This window comes from Pecten maximus, chromosome 6 (genome assembly GCF_902652985.1).
Source record: "Pecten maximus chromosome 6, xPecMax1.1, whole genome shotgun sequence".
Lineage (NCBI taxonomy): Eukaryota > Metazoa > Mollusca > Bivalvia > Pectinida > Pectinidae > Pecten > Pecten maximus.
In genome coordinates, this window is record NC_047020.1 from 2,064,694 (window position 1) to 2,075,723 (window position 11,030).

Here is an 11,030-nt window from a genome sequence, read left to right on the forward strand (position 1 = left end):
ATGGTTATTTTGTGATGTCTGAACGGTTATATTGTGATGTCTAGAATGGTTATTTTGTGATGTCTGGAACGGTTATTTTGTGATGTCTAGAATGGTTATTTTGTGATGTCTGAGTGGTTATTTGTGATGTCTAGAATGGTTATATTGTGATGTCTAGAATGGTTATTTTGTGATGTCTAGAATGGTTTTATTGTGATGTCTAGAATGGTTATATTGTGATGTCTAGAATGGTTATATTGTGATGTCTGAATGGTTATTTTGTGATGTCTAGAATGGTTATATTGTGATGTCTAGAATGGTTATTTTGTGATGTCTGAGTGGTTATTTGTGATGTCTAGAATGGTTCTATTGTGATGTCTAGAATGGTTATTTTGTGATGTCTAGAATGGTTATATTGTGATGTCTAGAATGGTTAAATTGTGATGTCTAGAATGATTGATTGTGTGATGTCTAGAATGGTTATTTTGTGATTTCTAGAATGATTGATTGTGTGATGTCTAGAATGGTTATTTTGTGATGTCTAGAATGATTGATTGTGTGATGTCTAGAATGGTTATATTATGATGTCTAGAATGGTTATATTATGATGTCTAGAATGGTTATATTGTGATGTCCGAATGATTTTTTGTGATGTCTAGAATGGTTATTTTGTGATGTCTAGAATGGTTATTTTGTGATGTCTGAGTGGTTATATTGTGATGTCTGAATGGTTATATTGTGATGTCTAGAATGGTTATTTTGTGATGTCTGAATGGTTATTTTGTGATGTCTAGAATGGTTATATTGTGATGTCTAGAATGGTTATTTTGTGATGTCTAGAATGGTTTTATTGTGATGTCTAGAATGGTTATATTGTGATGTCTAGAATGGTTATATTGTGATGTCTGAATGGTTATTTTGTGATGTCTAGAATGGTTATATTGTGATGTCTAGAATGGTTCTATTGTGATGTCTAGAATGGTTATTTTGTGATGTCTAGAATGATTGATTGTGTGATGTCTAGAATGGTTATATTATGATGTCTAGAATGGTTATATTATGATGTCTAGAATGGTTATATTGTGATGTCCGAATGATTTTTTGTGATGTCTAGAATGGTTATTTTGTGATGTCTAGAATGGTTATTTTGTGATGTCTGAGTGGTTATTTGTGATGTCTAGAATGGTTATATTGTGATGTCTGAATGGTTATTTTGTGATGTCTAGAATGGTCATATTGTGATGTCTAGAATGGTTATTTTGTGATGTCTAGATTGGTTATTTTGTGATGTCTGAATGGTTATATTGTGATGTCTGAATGGTTATATTGTGATGTCTAGAATGGTTATTTTGTGATGTCTGAATGGTTATTTTGTGATGTCTAGAATGGTTATATTGTGATGTCTAGAATGGTTATTTTGTGATGTCTAGAATGGTTTTATTGTGATGTCTAGAATGGTTATATTGTGATGTCTAGAATGGTTATATTGTGATGTCTAGAATGGTTATTTTGTGATGTCTGAGTGGTTATTTGTGATGTCTAGAATGGTTATATTGTGATGTCTGAATGGTTATTTTGTGATGTCTAGAATGGTTATATTGTGATGTCTAGAATGGTTATTTTGTGATGTCTGAATGGTTATTTTGTGATGTCTAGAATGGTTATTTTGTGATGTCTAGTATGGTTATTTTGTGATGTCTAGAATGGTTATATTGTGATGTTTGAATGGTTATTTTGTGATGTCTAGAATGGTTATTTTGTGATGTCTAGTATGGTTATTTTGTGAGGTGTAGAATGATTGATTGTGTGATGTCTAGAATGGTTATTTTGTGATTTCTTGAATGATCGATTGTGTGATGTCTAGAATGGTTATTTTGTGATGTCTAGAATGGTTATTTTGTGATGTCTGAGTGGTTATTTGTGATGTCTAGAATGGTTATATTGTGATGTCTAGAATGGTTATTTTGTGATGTCTAGAATGGTTATATTGTGATGTCTAGAATGGTTATATTGTGATGTCTAGAATGGTTATATTGTGATGTTTGAATGGTTATTTTGTGATGTCTAGAATGGTTATTTTGTGATGTCTAGTATGGTTATTTTGTGAGGTCTAGAATGATTGATTGTGTGATGTCTAGAATGGTTATTTTGTGATTTCTAGAATGATTGATTGTGTGATGTCTAGAATGGTAATTTTGCGATGTCTAGAATGATTGATTGTATGATGTCTAGAATGATTGATTGTGTGATGTCTAGAATGGTTGATTGTGTGATGTCTAGAATGGTTATTTTGTGATGTCTAGAATGGTTATTTGTGGAACGTTCGAAACCCTACCACTGTACGTTCTAACTACCCTTGGCTCGACTGTCTTTAATACTTTAGGGCTAGGCATACTGACATTCACATACTTCCCCGGGATGTCATCTACCATTTGTCTGGAACTATTTTTAACACAGGATTTTAGCACAGTTTGTTTATTTGGAAAATTCTGTGTTCCTTCTGGCTCATCAGGTTCCGGGTTTTCAAGTTCCGTTGTTGGTGGGGACGAGTCCTTCTAACTGTGCCGGAGGGGCCGTTTACAAGAAATGACCTGTACGGGTTCCCTGATGGTACCACTATATCCTACTCCTGGGCCAGAGACCAACACACCATCAGCAGAATGTAGCGTTTCGCGTTCCTTAGCCCTTCGGGACCTACTGTATTAAAGTTGTGCTCGTGTTTCTTGGCTCGAAAGTCTGTCAAATCAAGCCACTCAGGTCCCAGATTATTAGGATTTTCTGTAAGAGTCATTCTGATTTTACCCATTAACAGCTCAACTGGACTGTGTCCACATCAGTGGTGTCGCACGATACACCAACAGGGCGAGATACAGATTCTTAGAACCACCAAATAGACGTTTTACCGTTTGAACAGCGCTCTCTGCTTATTTAATTGCCCTGAGGGTGGTGAGGGCTGCTTGTCCTGTGGATGAATCCATATTTTGTTGCAAACTGTTGAAAAACAGCGCTCGCGTACTGCGGTCCGTTATCAGACACTGGTGTCTCCTGTATGCCATGTCTTGCGAGCAAGGACTGTTAGTGTAATACAATGTCCGGTGATGTTGTCGAACTCAATTTTACCAATTCGTTATACCACGAGAAATAATCAACTACTGGAGGTAGTTTGACCCTTTCCAATGAAGAAGGTCGGTGCCCAATTTTTGCCATTGGCGTTATGGGAATCCTGAGGGATGAGCGGTTCCGGAATGTCCGGCCTCTTCCTGAGTCACGTATTACAGTTCTGAACAAGGCCCGCGATTTCACGGTTCATTCCAGGCCATCTTGGCACGTTCCCTACACTTCACGATCTCTGATGACCGTCGTGTAGTTTCTGTAAGATTTCAGTGAGATGGGACGTAGGAATGACTAAACGATTGCCTCTGAGAAGTAGACCTCGACAGACCGATAACTCGTCCTTCACTTTCTAGCAGGGATCTTGTCGCCACCGAATTAGACGGCTTTTCGTATGCGGGCCAGCCGTCCCAACAGTAACTCAATAGGATTCCAAAGACGAAATTTTCGTGGAGTTTAAGTCTTATTTCCTCCAACCGTGCTTCGAAGCCGGTAGGAATACATCTACTTCCTGATGGAAAGTTTCTTCCTCTGGGGGTTTTGGTTGTCTTAAAGGAGCTCACGAAAGATCATCAGCAACGTACAAAAGCTTCCAAGGGACATAACTGATGTCATAATCATAGCGCATGAGACGATACGAAACAGATGGACCCTGGGTGGTAGTTCAGACAAAGGTTTCGATCCGAACAAAGAAACCAAAGGCTTGTGATCCGTTTCAATTTGGAAAACCATACCAACCAGTAGGCCAGCTCCTCATTTTCAACTTGCGCGTATCGGTGTTCTGTGGCATTAATAGCCTTACATTGTAGATACGTTAGCGACTGGTTTCCTGTCCTGGTCACGACTCGTCTGAATATACCTTGGTAGGAACAGTTGGATCATAGAGCGACAACACCGGAGTTAAACATCCTGTTTGATCTGTTGAAATGCTGAAGATTGTGGCTGTCCACATAACTAAGCACATTTATCGTCCTTTTGTAGAAGGTCTCCGACGGACTTAGATTTTCCCGCGATATTAGGCGAAAAATCACAAGAGTTGGTTGACAGTACCCATAAATTGACTTCAGACACGTTGTTGAGGGCCTCAAAGTTCAACATGGCTCGAACTTTCTTTGGGTCTGGTCGAATCCCAGTAGATTCGATGGTGTGCCCTACGAATGTTACACGTAGTTTGGAGAACTAGCATTTCTCCTCATTCAATGTGACACCAGCTGTCTCGAGTTTTTTCAACACCTTTCAAGTCTCTTGTCATGTCCCTCTTGATTTGTACCAAATGTGAGTACATCAACCATTTGACACACTACTCCGAACTCACTATCAAGTAACTGTGACATGCGTCTCTGGAGGTGTTCGGGGGATGATGATGGTAGACGGTTAAAGCAATACCGGCCAAATGATGTGATACATGTAAGGTTGGTTCCAGATTTGGAAGTTGCTGCACCAATTTTTCAGCTGAGTAAGGTCAACACATATGCGATCTCTTCCATTTTTCAAGTGCAACCTTTGGGCCTGAAAACAAATCTTTAGGTTCTACACCTGGATAAATAACGCCTGTTGTTCCATTTTCTGAAGTTCGTTCTTCACTTTGTCGAGTAACGGTAAGGCTACTTGCCTGTTTAACCAGATTAAGTTTCTCTAGAGCAGGTCTACCTAGTAATGCTCTGTTCAAAGACATACACTTCTGATGTTGCTTGTACTCCCTTCTCTGTAGTAAGAGGGCTCGTCGAACTTGTTGATGTCAATTTCGGTATGGTAGTGACGTCTGCTCCAGTGTCTATCTCAACTGGCAGACCATCCATACTTTGACTAACGGTCCATGCTTTACTGCTATCATCGATAGATCCTAGAAACTGATATCTATCACCCTAACTCTCCTCAATTTCACTGAGAGTTGTTCTACACTTCCTCTCTAAATGTTCTTTCTTGGAACATTTTCTGCACGCAGCATTAAAATCTGAACATTCGTCTTTCTGTGTTTGAAACCACATCTCTGACACTCCTGGTAAGCCTGACCTTGAATCTTACTAGTGTGTGACTTATCGTATTGTCTCTTACTGCGACGATGGTTATATCTTTTTTTTATAATTCTTTAACAGTGCATCAACACTAGACCTTGGAGTGGTGGTAGTAACTACAGATTCTCTTACCACTGTTTGCTGCTTTTTTACAGCTTCACTTTGTCTCACCTCGGCCACACTTTTTCTCCAATGTCAGAGTAATATCTAGTTTTCTGATAGATTACTATCGCGTATACTACGACCTATCTCATATCATCTCATTCCTGGATGGTCCATATTCGCAGTGCTCAAAGAGTCCGTATAATGACTTGATGAAACTATTTGCCGCCTCACCTTCATTTTTATTTCTAGGGTTAAATTTTGTGCGCTCAAATATGGTATTTCTCTTCGTGATAAAATACCCATTAAATCTACCTGCAACAGCTCTGTACATTTTTATATCGGCAGCGCTCAGTTCAAATGATTTCATGATATTTTCCGCCTTTCCTCCCATGGAATGAATTATTAACTTGAACTACTTCATCTTTAGCCAGTAGCTCAGACGCAGTTCTAAACGCTCAAAACGTTCAAATCAGGAAGTCCACTCTTCCGGCTTCGAAAATGTAAAGTTTTCAGGGGGTTGTACATGATATGAAGCCATGATTTGTAATATGCAAGTCAACACGTACCCAAATGGCGAACGTTCGTTCAGCTAGGCTCCTCCCTTCTAACACTTGGTTAAAATGTATTGACAGTTCAATCGAATCTAACCACACTCTATTAGATGGCGTTCGTCTCAATACTGCCTCTGTACCGTTGTATGTTCGTATATGACACCATGTTATGTGTGCATGAGGACAAGACTCAACAAAGATCAACAGATATACGTCAATGTTCACATGTCGCCATGCCAGTCGGAAGAGGCCCGAACGAGGCTATATCACACAAGGGAGCTACTATAAAACTTCATTTCACATTGCGACGCATGCGAACTATTAGTTTACCCAAATGTCAATCTTTTGAGCTGTATGCACGTGGTGAGTGTGTGTAGGTCTGTCATAAATAATACTTTCACCTAGGTGGCAGTAGTTCGAGTCCTCGATCGGACGTGAGAAGGGATGAGATCACTTACCTGACCATGGTTTTTTATTTTACGGGTACATGTATTCCAGTTTCCTTGCGCTCTATAATAGGTTGGTATACCTTGTTTCGTAATTGTTGTGAAATAGATAAAGGATATAATATATATTTATTGTAACAAGAATATCTGGAGTCAATACATTTTGATATTGATCATCTTCAAATATCGGTATCCTGGTTACATGTATATATGAGATAAAAGTACAGATCACTCTTTCTTGTGTATTATTTGATTTATTTTCTTCTGTAAACAAAGTATCAAACGTATTATGGTGATATTTATCGGAAATTCCATTACTAATTAATCTAGAATTGATTTCAACATCACGAATTTATGACTAAGTTATTGATGTCAACCAGTTAATGGAGTCAATAGTTCTTTGAAATGTTGATTGAAGTTATAATGGACGTGGGAACCATAGAATTAAACCCACCCAGCTGTAAATACCTGTCGAGTTGTCCGATTATGTTTCGCAAATGATCTGCACTTGTCGACCTATATCTACAACTGCGTTGTGTTTATTTATATCACCTAGGCCTATAGACGGCGTTTAACGCAATACCACTGACCTTACGATTGATATATGTTTACATCAGTACAGATGTGTGGGGCAATTATTACAAAAACGATGTATTACCTTCTTTAATGGAAAATACCTAATCTGTATACAACAAAGATATCATCTGGTTTGATTTGGTATTATTTTACGTCCTACTAACAGAAATAAGGACAATATCGACGGGTGATGAGGCTACTCACTTGTATAGTGTGATCGCAGTGAAATGCCGCACCTGGCATTCCATCTGTCCGCGTTATACTGACACCTGGACATTCCATCTGACCGCGTTATACTGACACCTGGGCGTTCCATCTGACCGCGTTATACTGACACCTGGACGTTTCATCTGTCCGTGTTATACTGACACCTGGACATTCCATCTGTCCGCGTTATACTGACACCTGGGCGTTCCATCTGTCCGCGTTATACTGACACCTGGGCGTTCCATCTGTCCGCGTTATACTGACACCTGGCATTCCATCTGTCCGCGTTATACTGACACCTGGGCGTTCCATCTGACCACGCTATACTGACACCTGGGCGCGCCATCTTACCACGTTATACTGACAATTAAGTAATCAATCTGTCCGCGTTATACTGACACCTGGGCGTTCCATCTGACCGCGTTATACTGACACCTGGGCGTTCCATCTGACCGCGTTATACTGACACCTGGGCATTCCATCTGACCGCGTTATACTGACACCTGGGCATTCCATCTGACCGCGTTATACTGACACCTGGGCATTCTATCTGACCGCGTTATACTGACACCTGGGCGTTCCATCTGTCCACGTTATACTGACACCTGGGCATTCTGTCTGTCCGCGTTATACTGACACCTGGGCATTCCATCTGACCGCGTTATACTGACACCTGGGATTATATCTGTCCCCTTTATACTGACACCTGGGCATTCTATCTGTCAGCGTTATACTGACACCTGGGCATTCTATCTACCCCCTTTATACTGACACCTAGGCATTTTTATGGCCGTGTTATACTGAACATTCTGAGCCCTTCCTCTTGAGCGATCACTCACCGAAAGACCAAAACATTTTACCTTAGAAAAATCTGTGCATTTATGAATTGTGGAAAAGGAATGAAATGTGAATTTAATTTGTGATTTATCTGAAAAAGGTCTGTATAGTTGGTAATGCGATTGAAAACAAGCCGGGAAGCTGGAATTTCTCAATTTGCTTTTAGCTTAAAATCAAACTGGAAATTGTTTTGCTCTTCGATACGCGAGTTGTGGTTCGCTTACTTTTATAAAAAAAAAGAGCTGGTTACTGGAAAAGTGGGAAAGGCATTCTGATACCAGACAGACTACCTGATGATAGTATGGTATGAAATGGAACCATGAGCAAGATTTGATCTTATAAGTGAGCCATGTAGAAGAAAAAACGCATCGCGACCTGTTCCTCAATCAGTATGTGATAAAGAACTATCTTTTAAATATTTCATACGAGGTATAAAGTAAAGAATAATATGGAACAAAATATTCAGCCAAGGAATTTTATGTCGCGCTTTTTGAACATTACTCTAATTGACAATACAACAAGGATGGTCATTTTCGGATTTGACAGAAGCATAAAAGCTGATTTATATTTGGAAATCTTCATAAGTTGAATCTGAAGCTTATGTACATTTGTATTTAGTGTCTTGAAATGGGTAAGACTGAAACATTAGGAGAAGACCAATGATACCATCCTCTACTTCATCTAAAAGTAAGTAAGTGTAATGACACGTCGTTATAAAAGTGTGAGGAAACGTCATTATATAAGTGTGATAACACGTCGTTATATAAGTGTAATGACATGTTATATAAGTGTAATGACACGTCGTTATATAAGTGTGAGGACACGTCGTTATATAAGTGTAATGATACGTCGTTATATAAGTGTTATAACACGTCGTTATATAAGTGTAATGACATGTCGTTATATAAGTGTAATGACATGTCGTTATATAAGTGTAATGACACGTCGTTATATAAGTGTAATAACACGTCGTTATATAAGTGTAATGATACGTCGTTATATAAGTGTAATGACACGTCGTTATATAAGTGTAATGACACGTCGTTATATAAGTGTAATGACATGTCGTTATATAAGTGTAATAACACGTCGTTATATAAGTGTAATAACACGTCGTTATATAAGTGTAATGACACGTCGTTATATAAGTGTAAGGACAGGTCGTTATATAAGTGTTATAACACGTCGTTATATAAGTGTAATAACACGTCGTTATATAAGTGTAATAACATGTCGTTATATAAGTGTTAGGACACGTCGTTATATAAGTGTAATAACACGTCGTTATATAAGTGTAATGATACGTCGTTATATCAGTGTGAGGACACGTCGTTATATAAGTGTAATAACACGTCGTTATATAAGTGTAATGACGTGTCGGTATATAAGTGTAATGACATGTCGTTATATAAGTTTAATGACACGTCGTTATATAAGTGTAATGACACGTCGTTATATAAGTGTAGTGACACGTCGTTATATAAGTGTAATGACACGTCGTTATATAAGTGTAATAACACGTCGTTATATAAGTGTAATAACATGTCGTTATATAAGTGTAATGACATGTCGTTATATAAGTGTAATGACACGTCGTTATATAAGTGTAATGACACGTCGTTATATAAGTGTTAGGACACGTCGTTATATAAGTTTAATGACACGTCGTTATATAAGTGTTAGGACACGTCGTTATATAAGTGTAATGACACGTCGTTATATAAGTGTAATGACACGTCGTTATATAAGTGTAATGACACGTCGTTATATAAGTGTAATGACATGTCGTTATATAAGTGTAATGACATGTCGTTATATAAGTGTAATGACACGTCGTTATATAAGTTTAATGACACGTCGTTATATAAGTGTTAGGACACGTCGTTATATAAGTGTAATGACACGTCGTTATATAAGTGTAATGACACGTCGTTATATAAGTGTAATGATACGTCGTTATATAAGTGTAATGACACGTCGTTATATAAGTGTAATAACATGTCGTTATATAAGTTTAATGACACGTCGTTATATAAGTGTAATGACATGTCGTTATATAAGTGTAATGACATGTCGTTATATAAGTGTAATGACACGTCGTTATATAAGTGTGATAACACGTCGTTATATAAGTGTAATAACACGTCGTTATATAAGTTTAATGACACGTCGTTATATAAGTGTAATAACATGTCGTTATATAAGTTTAATGACACGTCGTTATATAAGTGTAATAACATGTCGTTATATAAGTTTAATGACACGTCGTTATATAAGTGTAATGACACGTCGTTATATAAGTGTAATGACATGTCGTTATTTAAGTGTAATGACACGTCGTTATATAAGTGTGATAACACGTCGTTATATAAGTGTAATGACACGTCGTTATATAAGTGTAATGACACGTCGTTATATAAGTGTAATAACATGTCGTTATATAAGTTTAATGACACGTCGTTATATAAGTGTAATGACACGTCGTTATATAAGTGTAATGACATGTCGTTATATAAGTGTAATGACATGTCGTTATATAAGTGTAATGACATGTCGTTATATAAGTGTAATAACACGTCGTTATATAAGTGTAATGACACGTCGTTATATAAGTGTGAGGACACGTCGTTATATAAGTGTGAGGACACGTCGTTATATAAGTGTAATGACATGTCGTTATATAAGTGTAATGACACGTCGTTATATAAGTGTAATGACACGTCGTTATATAAGTGTAATGACACGTCGTTATATAAGTGTGAGGACACGTCGTTATATAAGTGTGAGGACACGTCGTTATATAAGTGTAATGACATGTCGTTATATAAGTGTAATGACACGTCGTTATATAAGTGTAATGACACGTCGTTATATAAGTGTAATGACACGTCGTTATATAAGTTTAATGACACGTCGTTATATAAGTGTAATAACACGTCGTTATATAAGTGTAATGACACGTCGTTATATAAGTGTAATGACACGTCGTTATATAAGTGTAATAACACGTCGTTATATAAGTGTAATGACACGTCGTTATATAAGTGTAATGACACGTCGTTATATAAGTGTAATGACACGTCGTTATATAAGTGTAATGACACGTCGTTATATAAGTGTAATGACATGTCGTTATATAAGTGTAATAACACGTCGTTATATAAGTGTAATGACACGTCGTTATATAAGTGTAATGATATGTC